Source organism: Gastrolobium bilobum, unplaced genomic scaffold (genome assembly GCF_033153095.1).
Source record: "Gastrolobium bilobum isolate Gb01-03AN ecotype WA unplaced genomic scaffold, APGP_CSIRO_Gbil_v1 utg69779, whole genome shotgun sequence".
In the NCBI taxonomy this organism is placed as follows: Eukaryota; Viridiplantae; Streptophyta; class Magnoliopsida; order Fabales; family Fabaceae; genus Gastrolobium; species Gastrolobium bilobum.
In genome coordinates this window covers 1-14,465 of record NW_026897928.1, presented here as the reverse complement: position 1 = coordinate 14,465, position 14,465 = coordinate 1, and positions in this window count along the sequence as shown.

Sequence of the window (14,465 nt, the reverse complement as noted above, 5' to 3'; positions counted from 1 at the left end):
GAGGAGTGGAGCCCTAATCTTTTGACGCTCCACCGCCCTGCTTCTGATTAGCCGCTTATATAATTCAGGTTCTGAGAGATACACACAACAATCAAAGATTTGTCTGGTAATCTCCATTCTATTTGAGTATTTGGACTGGTATATATATATATATATATATATATATATATATATAGGGGAGAGATCATTTGACTTCAGAGTAAGATTTAAAAGTCTTACTCGTTATCTCAGCCCTTGATTTCCGTTCATCCAATGGTTTTCATTTAATTGAAACTTATAATTAATTAATTGTTGCAACTTATTAAATGATAACCGTTGGATGAACGGAAATCAAGGGCTGAGATGAGGAGTAAGACTTTTAAATCTTACTCTCTCTCTTTTTTGGAGTTACCCAACCCTAATTACCTCTTTGAGGCGAGTTGGCTCCCTCCGGTATCCCCACGAGCTTCGACTCTTTGAGCCGGCTATGGGACTAATCCGGAGTGCGGGGGAGCAGTGATGGCTAAAGGTTCAGCCCCCTCCCCAAGAATGCATTCAGCAGGAATCGAACACATGTCCAACCCCACTAACTCAGCGCCAAATTACCAACCGAGCTGCACCCATTGGGAGTCAAATGAGGAGTAAGACTTTTAAATCTTACTCTGGAGTCAAATGATCCATCCCCATATATATATATATACCATTTGCGAGTTTTTGATTCTGTGAATTATGTGAAATTTTGAATCTGCGAGTTCTGCGAAATATATATATATATATATATATATATATATATATATATATATATATATATATATATAGACGTTGTTATGAGTTCTTGAATCAGCGTGTGTATATATATATATATTGAATCAGCGTCTATATATATATATTCCATTTACCAACGAGTTCTTGAATTTGAATCAGCGATATAACGAGTTCTTGAATTTGAATCAACGAATAGACAATTGTTGTTCAATTTTTTTTATTTTTTTTTTAGATTAATATGCTTGAAAGGAGATTGTTTTGAAGCTTGTTGTTATTTTTCCAGATTTTTTGGAAACCCATTTCTTTTGCTGTCCAGACATGTTATTTTATGGATAATAGTTAATGAAATTGGTCCTTTAATTGATTTTTTTGCTGTCCATTTTTTTACTTGCTGAAAATATTTACACCTTTGGTCCTTTAATTAATATATGGAAGCATTGAAAATTGGTTCATCTTTGACAAACGAAAGGTGAAACATATAGTGGGGCTGGAAAAAAATTACAAAATAACAAAAAAATCCATGTTACTTGAATGGTAGTTTTCAGTAGATCATTGACGATAGTTTGTTATCTCTTGCTAGCAATAAGGTGTCGAGGGTTAATTCTTTTTTTTAAGGGTAGTGTTAGTATTTTTTTAAAAGACTAACACCGTTAACTTTAATTTGAATGGAAAATCAAGTTAGGGGGTAAGTGATAAAAAAGTTTTAAATAAGTGTGTAAATGATTAAAAATTTTAGGGTGGGGGTAAGTGATTCTAAAAAAATTTATAGGGGGTTTTTGAAATTTTCCCTTTTTAATATTGTTATATCACAATCTCACACCTGTATCATTTAATATCATGTACATTTAATAGTATTCTATGCATATATATTAGATTATTTAAACAACTTAATAGTATTCACACCTGATCGTGATCTCATCACAGATACTCAAGAGATACCTATTTTATTCCAAGGGGTTTATCCAGTTACTCATATAAATATTAATAGTAATATTGAGACAAAATATGAAACAGGATAAATAGTGCTTTTATTTGTGACAATATAAAAGGTCTACATATGTCCTAATCTAATCAAAAAATTGTCTCTAGGACATCCATATACTAACAAGCTCCCACTTGGCCTAGAGCCAATCAGACCTAAGTCGTATACCCAAAGCCTCATAATGACTATCATGTTTTCTCTGAGAAACAGCCTTTGTCAGAGAATCGGCCAGGTTATCATCTGTGGGAACATAATCCATCTTTACATCCATCTTATCAATGATTTCTCTAATCAGGTGATATCTGCGGAGCACGTGCTTAGATCGTTGATGAGACCTGGGTTCCTTTGACTGCGCAATGGCTCCAGTGTTGTCGCACAGCAACTGTATGGGCTCATCCACGCTTGGAACCACCCTAAGTTCAGATATGAACTTCTTGATCCACACGGCCTCCTTAGCCGCTTCTGAAGCAGCTATATATTCAGCTTCTGTCGTTGAATCTGCTGTTGTCTCCTGCTTGGAACTCTTCCAAGATACTGCCCCACCATTTAAGGTGAATACGAACCCTGACTGTGACTTGCAGTCATCTTTGTCACTCTGAAAGCTGGCATCAGTGAACCCTTTCACTATTAGCTCATCAACCCCACCATAGACCAGAAACATATCCTTAGTTCTTCTTAAGTACTTAAGGATGGTCTTGACTGCCATCCAGTGACCCTCTCTAGGGTCCGACTGGTATCTGCTCGTAATGCTTAAAGCATATAAGACATCTGGTCTCGTACATATCATGACATACATGATGGATCCAATAGCCGAAGCGTATGGAATTCCACTCATGCGATCCTTCTCAGCCTGTGACTTAGGACACATGGCCTTTGAAAGATGTACCCTATGACTGACGGGAAGAAAACCCTTTTTCGACCCTTCCATGCTAAACTTCTTTAGCATCTTGTCAATATACGTGGATTGAGATAAACCCAGCAGCCTGTTTGATCTATCTCTATAGATTTTTATACCAAGTATAAAGGCCGCCTCTCCCAAATCCTTCATGGTGAAGCTTTTTGAAAGCCACTTTTTCGTTGTTTGTAATGTGGGGATGTCATTTCCTATTAACAATATGTCATCTACATAAAGTACTAGGAAGACGACATTACTCCCACTAACCTTCTTGTAAACACAAGGTTCATCCTCGTTCTTGATAAAACCGTTACTCTTAACGACTTCATCAAAACGAATATTCCAACTCCTTGATGGCTTTAGCCCATATATCGACCTTTGAAGTTTGCATACCATATGCTCCTGATCTTTGATTTCAAAGCCTTTAGGTTGTGTCATGTACACATCCTCCTTCAAGAACCCATTCAAGAAGGCGATCTTGACATCCATTTGCCAAATTTCATAGTCGTGATATGTCGCTATTGCAAGCATGATCCTAATAGATTTGATCATGGCAACATGTGAGAAAGTCTCATCATAGTCAACTCCTTGTCTTTGATGATACCCTTTCGCAACCAACCTAGCTTTGTAGGTCTGAACGTTGCCATCTGCATCAGTCTTTCTTTTAAAGACCCATTTGTTACCAATAGGAACTATTCCTTGCGGTTTAGGAACCAAGGTCCATACCTTGTTTTGATACATCGAATCCATTTCAGATTCCATGGCTTCAAGCCATCTAGAAGAGTCAACATCCTTGACTGCCTCTTCGTAGTTACTTGGTTCATCATCCTCGACGGTTTGCTGATTCTCAATCACAAACCCATACCTCTCAGGTGGATGGATGCCCCTCGTTGACCTACGGAGTTGTGTGTTTACTTCTCCATTGGAGAACGTCGCCTGCGGAGCAGACTTGGGTTCCTTAATCTGTTCATGTGGTTCTTGAACTTCTTCAAGATCAATCTTACTCCCACTGGCTACTTGAGAAATCAAATCCTTCTCAAGGAACTCAGCATTCTTTGACACAAACACTTTGTGTTCATCCATGGAGTAAAAGTAGTATCCCTTACTACCTTTGGGATATCCCACAAATAGACATTTAGTACTCTTAGCACTAAGCTTGTCTGATGCCAACGCTTTGACATAAGTTGGCGATCCCCATACCCTGAGGTAACTCATGTTGGGTCTCTTACCATTCCATATCTCATATGGTGTGGTCTGAACAGATTTAGACGGTATCCTATTTAGAAGGTATGCCGTTGTGTCTAGGGCATATCCCCAAAACGATTTTGGAAATTGAGTCTCACTCATCATAGACCTGACCATGTCTAACAAGGTCATGTTTCTCCTTTCGGAGACACCATTTTGGTGTGGTGTGTAAGGTGCGGTAAACTGCGAGAGAATTCCATTTTCTCTCAGCTAATCCTGAAACTCATGGCTCAGATATTCACCACCACGATCTGATCGTAATGTCTTAATCATCTTGCCACGCTGTTTCTCTACTTCATTCCTAAACTCCTTGAACTTTTCAAAGGCTTCGGATTTATATCTCATTAGGTACACGTACCCAAATCTTGATTTGTCATCAGTAAAGTTAATGAAATAGGAGTATCCTCCTCTAGCCTCAATAGACATTGGCCCACAAACATCAGTGTGAATGAGTTCTAATAACTCACTAGTCCTATGACTCTCAAGCCCCTTGGGCTTGTGACAAGTCATTTTCCCAGCTAGACAAGATTCACATTGTCCATAGGATTCCAAATCCATGGAATCTAGGTATCCATCTGCATGCATCCTAGACAATCTTGTTTCGTTTATGTGCCCTAGTCTACAATGCCAAAGATAAGATTGATTATCTATCCTAGGTCGTTTCACAGCTACATTGAGCACTTTAGTTCCCATCTCCAGAACATACAATCCATTTAATAATGAAGCAGTACCATAAACAATATCATTCAAAATGATAGAAAATGTATCATTCTTAATACTAAAAGTAAAACCATCTTGTTCTAAACAAGAAATAAAATAATGTTTCTAGAAATGTTCGGAACATAAAGACAATTATTCAAATGCAATAAAAGGCCCGTAGGCAAAATAAGGTCGGCATCTCCAATAGAATGAGAAGCAACCCTTGCTCCATTGCCAACGCGAAGATCCACGTCGTTTCTCTCCAATCTCCTTGGGCTCCTAAGCACCTGCAACATATTGCAGATATGAGAACCACAACCGGTATCCAATACCCATGAAGTCGGATTAGCACAAGAATAATTTATCTCAATCATGAAAGTACCTAAGGCAGAAGCATCACCATGCTTTTTGTCCTTCACACTCTTCAGGTAGTCTGGACAATTCCTCTTCCAATGGCCTTTCTTGCCACAATGGAAGCACTCAGCATCGCCTTTGTCCTTGGATGCTTTCTTACCCTTCTTGTTGCCCTTCTTCTTCTTGGGTTTTCCTTTGGGCTTAAGGGAGTCACCTTTATCAGGCTCCTTACCCTTACCCTTACCCTTGGCCTTGCTAGGCCCACCAATCAGAAGAGCTTGTGTCCTATCCTTCTTGATAGACAATTCAGCAGTTGTTAACATACTTAACAATTCAGGCAAGCTCACAAGCATCCCATGCATGTTATAATTCATTATGAATTGACTGAAGGAAGGTGGAAGTGAGGCCAGGACTAAGTCATTACTCAGTTCGACATCCATCAAGAAGCCTAGATTTCCTAGCTTCTCAATCAGCCCGATTATCTTAAGAACATGACTGCTAACAGACATGTTCTCAGACATCCTGCAAGAGAACAGTTCTCTAGATGCCTCATACCTCTCATGCCTGCCTTTAACGTCATACAACTCCTTGAGATGTAAGACAATAGAGGGACCATCATATACTCATGTTGCTTTTGCAGTTCAGGCGACATGGATGCCAACATGATGCATACTGCCATCGTATCGTCATCCATGTGTTGTTTGTGGGCCTCGAAATCATATTTTGCGAACCCATCTTCCCCTTCCCTAGGAGCTACGGGTAATGCACCATCAAGAACATAGGCAATCTTTTCGGCCCTAAGAACAATTCTCAGGTTCCGATACCAGTCCATAAAGTTTGAACCGGTCAGTTTATTCGTATCAAGTATTTAGTGCAGTGACAGTAGATTAGTCATACTAAAAACTGAAAAAAAAAATGTAAAGAAAGATTAATTAATATATTGTCGTGTTACAATTTATTAAAGACTTTAAATAAATTGCCCCTCCCACTATTTCATCTAAGTCAATGACCCTTACCATTTGACTTAGGGTTAATCTACTTTTAGATTTTACCTTAGTGAGATTAAGAGTGCGATTATTTATTTTAACCCTCGTCTGAGACCGCAAGATTAATTTAAATAATGGGTTGATCCTAATCAACAGTATCTCATACCCTCTCTTAACATTAGGTTGACAACTCCTTGTCACTTAGTGATGCATCTCATGCAACCAACCTAGCATTATTACCCTAAGCCCATAAGCCCGGCTGGGCCTGCAACTTATGCCTTAGTTAAGCATTAACCAGAACCCTAAGTGTCTGACACTTCTAATACTACTCTTACTCAACAAAACAGTGGGTCCCAACTGAGATGTGGAGCACCACTATGTAGAGGAGGTTCGAGTAATATTGGTGGTGGAAGGTAATCATATGCTTAATAATTTATTCCTTTTAAGGGTTCCTTTTATTTAGGGTTTATTAAGTCTCATCAAACGCATTAGTATTATTATCATGCTAGTCGTATTCTATGTCAAACATCTATCGGATTACACTAGTCATAATTGGACGTGCATAATAATACATACAAACGCGATTTGTCCAATTTCATGCATACTAGACGTCTTAAGCCACAAAGCATACATATCGCGATATATTATCTCATGCATGCTAGTCGTACAAAACATACATGCAAATAAAACAATTTTTATTTTGAGATAGTCATGGTGCTCGCTCATTTGTCCATCTTGCTTCTCAAGCCACGGCTTCTTGTCGTCTAAACGCCACTAGCCTAATTTTTCTAATTACAAATAATTAAAGAAACTCCAAAACATCTTTGGAGGGACAAACTTAAAATACAAAATTTAAAAAACAAATTACAACTCTAATTAAATAGAGCAAAATTACACATTAATTTAAAATTCGAAATTTAAATTTCGGGCACCATGATCATCCCCTTCCTTTTTGCACCTGAAATGTTAGACAACTTACAAGAACAAAATATTATCATATAATATGCTTCTCACATATGTCTTGATATTTAACAATTAAACATCAAAACAAAAATTAAAATTAAAATTTTCTTAACTTCTCATTTGGCCGAATTATATATAACAATCAATATAATTTAAATTTTGTTGACTCTTTCCCAAAGAACACAAAATTAAACCATGCATGTAGCCGTAAACACCTTAATGGCCGAACCATATACATATGTATATGATGCAAATTTTCGAAAAAAATTTCATGCTTTGATCATGATACAATTCATGGAGAAAATAAGAAAACAATCAAGGTATTTAAAATACCCTTCATGGTCGAACTCTACCTTTCCAAAAGGTGTTTCCTTTTTAAAACTTTCATAAAGAAAAAGAAAAATAACCATGAACACATATGGATATATGAACATAGCAATCATATTAACATGTTCATAAAAACGATAACTTTAACGATTTAAAGCATTGTATATTAAAATCCATATGTAAAAAGTTGAATCTTTAACTCTTTAAAGAAATTTTAACCGTGAAAAGCATTCTCACAAACAAGGTACCATCACCCGCCGATAGTAAAGCAACCGGGCTCTGATACCACTTGTAACAGCCCCAAACCCTGCAGCTGGATATTGTCCGCTTTGCCCCGCGCACAAGCACCGTCGAGCTCACGGTTTTACGTTTCGGGTTACCCCAAAAGGCCTCCTACAAGGAAAGGTATCCACACCCTTATTTAAGGCATGCTTCGTTCCCCTCTCCAACCGATGTTGGACATTACATCCTCCCCCACTGGGAATACAGCGTCCCCGCTGTACACACCGGTCCAGGGCCAGGATGTCTTGGACTATCCAACAAGATCTCATCTTATCCTTTTGTTATGAAACAACTTTTCATAGCCAATTCAAATTCGAATTTCAAACTTTTGAATTCAAACTTTCAAACACTTAAATTCTAAATTCAAATTCAAATTCTAAATTCAAATTCAAATTTCAAAATTCAAATTTCAAAATTCAAATTTCAAAATTCAAATTTCAAAATTCAAATTTCAAATTCAAATTTCAAAATTCAAATTCAAAATTCCAATTTCAAATTCAAAATTCAAAATTTAAACATTTGATAATTAATTTAACTAATTAAATTAATTAGTAATGTCTTGTGTAACACCCCGTAGTACTCAGGTTGTTAACATACATGATATTTAACATTCACAGCGGAAGACTTTATTTGAAAAGGAATAAAGCATCTTATAAAAATACGAGTAAACTTTTTCCAAAACATTTCATAAAAACATTTCTAAAAACGTTCACGTCAGATACTGCGAAAGCGTAAATCTGAATATACATCTACTAATTAATCCCATGAGCCAGTATTAGTGGCCATTGACCATCAAGATATGACATCAAGTGTCATTCCTGACGGAGTCTCACGGACAGCATAACGACTGTATTTCGGATAACTAGAAACATGATTCCACACATACAGAGAACCTAATTAATACAACAATTTAAACAGATAGCTTGCAAGTCCCACACGGACTGCAATCCCCTTAATGGGTCAATACAACTAATAAGGCTCCATGCCCAAATTAATTGAATACATGCATCAAGTCTATATTAATTCGAAGTATAAAAGTATCAGTAAATAATCCATGGCTCTAAGAATACTATCATGAGCCTAAATGAATACATACAATAATCTCCATAAAATAATTAAGCATGTTAACAAGTCTACATGCCCACATCAAATCTAAACATAATATAAAATCATCAGCTGCATCATCAACTACTCCAATGCGGGGGCCTTGCCCCTAGAAGCATCACAACTACTCTGGGTACCTGAAATGATGTCCCCAAACGGGGTAAGATAACAACATCTCAGTAAGCTCAAGGTTCATAGAGGATCCTCTAACCCCTGAGCCCACTTCCTGCATAACAAGTCAGATATAAAGCATATAATACAGACATACAGCATAAACATAGCATCATCATATCATCCTTGTGTAACCCCAGGGTCAAAGCCATAGACGGTTACACATGTGTGACTTCCAGGGTCAAGCCATAGACAGTCAACACAACCTCAGTATGAAATAGCTCCCAGAGTCAAGTCATAGGCAGCCTACATACCATGATCACTGGCCAGGATCCTCATAACATATATCATCAGTGCATCATCATAACATCAAGATCATATAACATCTATATGAATGTGAATGAATGCACATATACATCATACCATATACTTCCATACAATATAACCATAATGCCCACCATCATGGTGGGGCCACAAGAGAGAGGAGTCAACTAGAACTAGGAGCTTACCTTAGGGAGCTTAGCACAAGCCCACACTCCAATATAATACGTATGCTCCAACAAAATCCTCAAGTGCACGATTCTCTAGGCACACCTAGAGTAGGAACCATTCACATCATTAATTACATATTAATTAATCAAGTCATATCCACGACTTAATCCTTTAATGATTCCACTTTTCATACTCATATGCCAATAATATGCTCATTACAAGCCTAGACCAATTATTACTTATTACATATTTTAGTGCATTATTACAAGCCACTTTAATCTTCAATTACTTACATAGCTTAGAATCACATGCAAGGCTCACTTAGATTATTTTCAACTCATCCAAGTCATATTTATGATTATTATAAGTTACTAAGGGTTCCCCTAAGCCCACTTAGCTTAAATATCACTTTTACGGTTTTTCCATAATTGTACATGCTTCTGTTTTCTAGTTACTGGGCGTGACTCACTTATTATAAAATTCTCATCTTTTAGTATGTTAATCTAGACTCAATTACCTTTCCAAAAAGGTATCATATGCCTCATTTGAAGTTTCCTAGCTCCGATTATCACCATTTGAAGTTGGACAAACAAAGCTATTTGCCAACTCCGAACAGGGCCCTAAACATTCTTTACCATTTCTGCGATTATGGAAATTCTACTAAATCAATTGCTCTAAAATTTTTATGTAGACAGCTAGATACCTTTATCTTTAATTAGGAATATTATGAGCCTAATTTGAGTAATAATTGAGGGAGAAAAAATTCATGGAAGTGTCAGCCATGTACAGCGCCCCTGCACATGCCTCCATGTGCAGTCCTCACTCAAACGAACATACAGAATGAAATATATCTTCAATTGATACCAAATTTTGACACCATGTATATAACATCTCAATCTTCAATTTGATATAAGGCACATCCCTATATGACCTCTGTGGAGGAAGATATGATCTCCCCAATTTTGCCTAAAAACTGGTTACTTAGCCTTAAATGTGTTTACTTAACAAACCTTAATTACTTTTGATTATAAATCCTAATTCACATTAATTCTTGGATTTTTCTATTATTAAGTCACATTATGAAATATCCTTAGTCCCATTATGTCATGATACTTAAATTTTATTAATTATTTAATTAGTGTACCTAAACCTTACTTTAGTCCAATTTTAGAGTTAAATCCTTGATTACTTTTGTTAATTAATCTCTACCCTTAATTAATCACCTAATTCATCATCTCCTTAATTTTAACACAACTAAACCCTTATGTACTTTATGAGGCAGATTTGATTAGCTATATTAATTAGGATTTTTAGCCATTATTAATCATGATTAGTGAGTTTTACTTAGAGTTAACCCACCTAGTTAATCTTTCTAATCATTTTTCCACACTTAACAACTTAATCACATTTTTTTGTCATCAAACCTTATCCTTACATGATATGGCTGAAATGTTCATGGTCCATTTTTGAGTTCATAGTCATCTTTTTACATGAACATCACTCAAAGGTCCAAAGGTGGCACCTTTAGTCATCCAATCCATCATTCCATGGTTCCAAACACACACACTTAAGAATCATCATCAAACCATGACATTACGAAATTTTAAACAACATTCTCCTCATGAACATATCAAAACCAAGGCACTCAACAAGAAAAAGGAAGGCTTTTTGGTTCATATTTCCCAAGTGGGAGCTTACATCTTCAAGGTTTCTCCTTTAGCTCAAGTCTCCACCTTTTTCCACCAAGAACACACCTTCATGAACATGCTCATGAGTTAGGCTCAAGAACATAAGAAGAAAAGATGATATTTTTCATGAAAAAAATTTAAGAACACTTACCCAAAAATCAAAGGAAACAAGCAAGCAAGTGTGATTCTTCAAGAGAGCTCAAGAACACAACTCCATAGCCTTTGCTCTCCACAAAACCATGGCTGTTTAGGATGATAAGGGACACGAAATTTTTGATTCACACCATGAAAATGGTATGGTTGTGAAGAGGAGAGTGAGGGGAACAATCTTTGTGAAGGAAGTTTGGTGGTTTAGAGAGATTTAGGTGAAGAAATCTTAGAGAGAAGTGAGAGAGTTTTCAAAATTTGAAACTTAGAGAGAGAAGGAGGTGAAGGGGCTGCTGATCAGAAATGGAAGGGAAGGAGAGGAGGGTGCCCTAATGAGGGGTGTCATGTCACTTAAGTGATATTCGTCCTTTAGTGAGACCCGGTGTAATTTTTAATTAATCCGTCGTCAAATTTTTACCCGAAAACTCTCAAGACTCTAACTTTAAGTACTTAACATTAATTTTGTCTAATTATCATGTTCATAACTTAAAAATTTGATTAGTCGATCACAGATCCACTAACAGTTATTTAATTGCACTGTAGTCTTTACCGGTGTTCTTAACTGTACCCGGATTTCATAATCTTCGTAACTTTAACATTTTTGGTCTAATTATGACTTGTTAGGCATATATTGGTCTTTATTTCTATTTTCTTATATTTTTCCTGTTCCGGGATTCTACCGGATGCTGCTACAGCAGTACAAAATACCCGGCAGAAGTGACTTTTCAAAAATACCCCAATATGGGTATCAATCTTCACCAAATCATATCCTAACCTCATTCATGATGTTTATATCATTAGATTAGCTCTCTAACTATAATTTTCTAACTTGGAGCTATTCTACTAACTGTTATTACGTCAGCAGTTAAATTTAACAGATAAAAATTCATCTGTGCATAATACCTCAATATGGGTATCAAAATTCTTATAATTTTATGCTCATTCCATTTATGACTATAAGGTCCTCATTATAACCCTCTAATTTAAAAGTCATATAATTAGGGTTATTATATTCACCACACCTTTTAAAAGATTTTGTCCTCAAAATCAGATCATACCTGATATCAAAATCGGGATATTGCCGGAGAATATCATCCTCCCGCTCCCATGTGGCATCCTCTTGTGTCAATCCTTCCCATTGGATCTTGATCATGGGAATAACTCTATTTCGAAGCTGTTTCTCATCTCGAGCAAGAACCTTAGAAGGTCCAACAATGAACTTCAGGTCCTTCTTAACCTCTATGTCATCATACTGTACAATGTGTGAATCATCAGATATATATCTGCGGAGTTGACTCACATGGAAAACGTCATGTAAATTCGCCAAGTTGGGAGGTAGAGCAAGTTGATACGCCACCGGTCCGACCCTCTTTATTATCTGGTAGGGCCCAATGAACCGTGGACTCAACTTCCTCACTCCCAAGGCACGCCCAACACTTGTAGTAGGTGATAGTCGGATGAATGCATGATCCCCTTCAGAAAACTCAAGGGGTCTGTGCTTGGCATCATAGTAACTCTTCTGACGGCTCTGGGCTTTCTTCAGCCTATCTCTGATCATCTCAATCTGCTTCGTAGTCTCTTGGACCAAGTCTGGCCCCAATAACTGTCTTTCTCCGATCTCCGTCCAACAAGTAGGTGCTCTACACCTACGGCCATACAAGGCCTCATAAGGAGCCATGCCCAGACTGGCATGATAACTATTGTTGTAGGAAAACTCAACCAGTGGCAGGTACTTGTCCCAAGTATTACCCTGCTCAAGCACACACGCTCTCAGCATGTCCTCCAGTGTCTGAATGGTCCTCTCTGTCTGACCTTCTGTATGCGGGTGATAAGCAGTACTCAATCTCAATTGAGTACCAAAGGCCTCATGTAACGCTTCCCAAAAGCGTGAAGTAAACTTCGGATCCCGATCGCTAACTATGCTTTCGGGAATGCCATGAAGCTTCACAATCTCTCTAACATATAGTTTGGCTAGCTGCTCTATGGAGAAGGTCGTCTTGACTGGAATGAAATGGGCGGATTTAGTCAACCTATCAACCACAACCCATATGGAATCAAATCCAGCCTGGCTTCTTGGTAATCCAACAACAAAGTCCATGGATATACTCATCCACTTCCACTCCGGAATATCTAATGGTTGTAGCAAACCAGAAGGCTTCTGATGCTCAATTTTTACCTTCTGACAAATAAGGCACTTATTCACAAACTGGGCTATGTCTTTCTTCATCCCAGACCACCAAAAATTCTGTTTCAAATCTTGGTACATCTTAGTTGCACCTGGGTGGATGGTGTACTTACCCATATGACCCTCTGTTAACACTTCTTCTACCATTGGTCCCTTCGGGACAATTAACCGATCTTTGTAGTATTTCACATGAGAAGCATCGGTGAACACAAAATCTTGCTCTTTCATCATTTGGATCCCTTCATCAAGCACTTGGGCCGCTTTAACTTTTTCCATTAACGAATTTCGGACTTCGACCGTAGTCATGAAATATTAAGTCTCAAATGGTGTCACAGAAATTCGCAAATCCCTGAACTCCTCAATCAAATCATACTCAGCAATCATCATGCTAGCCACACCCGTGGTCTTTCTGCTCAAGGCATCAGCCACTACATTCTCCTTTCCAGGGTGATACTGAAGGTCAAACTCATAATCCTTCAGGAATTCCATCCATCTCATTTGTCTCATATTAAGCTCCTTTTGATCGAATAGATACTTCAAGCTTTTGTGATCACTAAAAACTGTGAAGGTAGCACCATACAAGAAGTGTCTCCATATTTTCAATGCAAAAACCACGGCCGCTAACTCAAGATCATGAGTAGGGTAATTCTCTTCATGTGGTCTCAACTGTCTAGAAGCATAGGCCACTACCTTTCGCTCCTGCATCAACACACACCCTAATCCATACTTGGATGCATCACAATAGATCTCAAATCTCTTCTCCGGATCAGGAAGAATCACAACCGGTGCGGTAGTCAACTTATCTTTCAATTCTTGAAAACTCACATCACACCCAAGGGTCCATGCAAATGGCACCCCTTTTCGGGTCAACCTAGTCAATGGCAAGGCAATTCTGGAGAATCCATTAATAAACCGCCTGTAGTATCCTGCTAAACCCAGAAAACTTCGGATCTCAGTAACACTCTTGGGTCTCTCCCAATCCAGCACAGCTTCAATTTTACTCGGATCAACAGCCACTCCTGTAGATGATATGACGTGTCCAAGAAACTGGATCTCATGTAACCAAAACTCACACTTGGATGGTTTGGCATATAACTGATGCTCCCTTAAAATCTGTAGAACTATCTTCAAATGCTCTGCATGTTCTTCCTTACTTTTGGAGTAGATCAGAATATCATCAATGAATACCACAACAAACTGATCTAAATGTGGTTTGAAAATTCGGTTCATATAACTCATGAACACGGTCGGGGCATTAGTA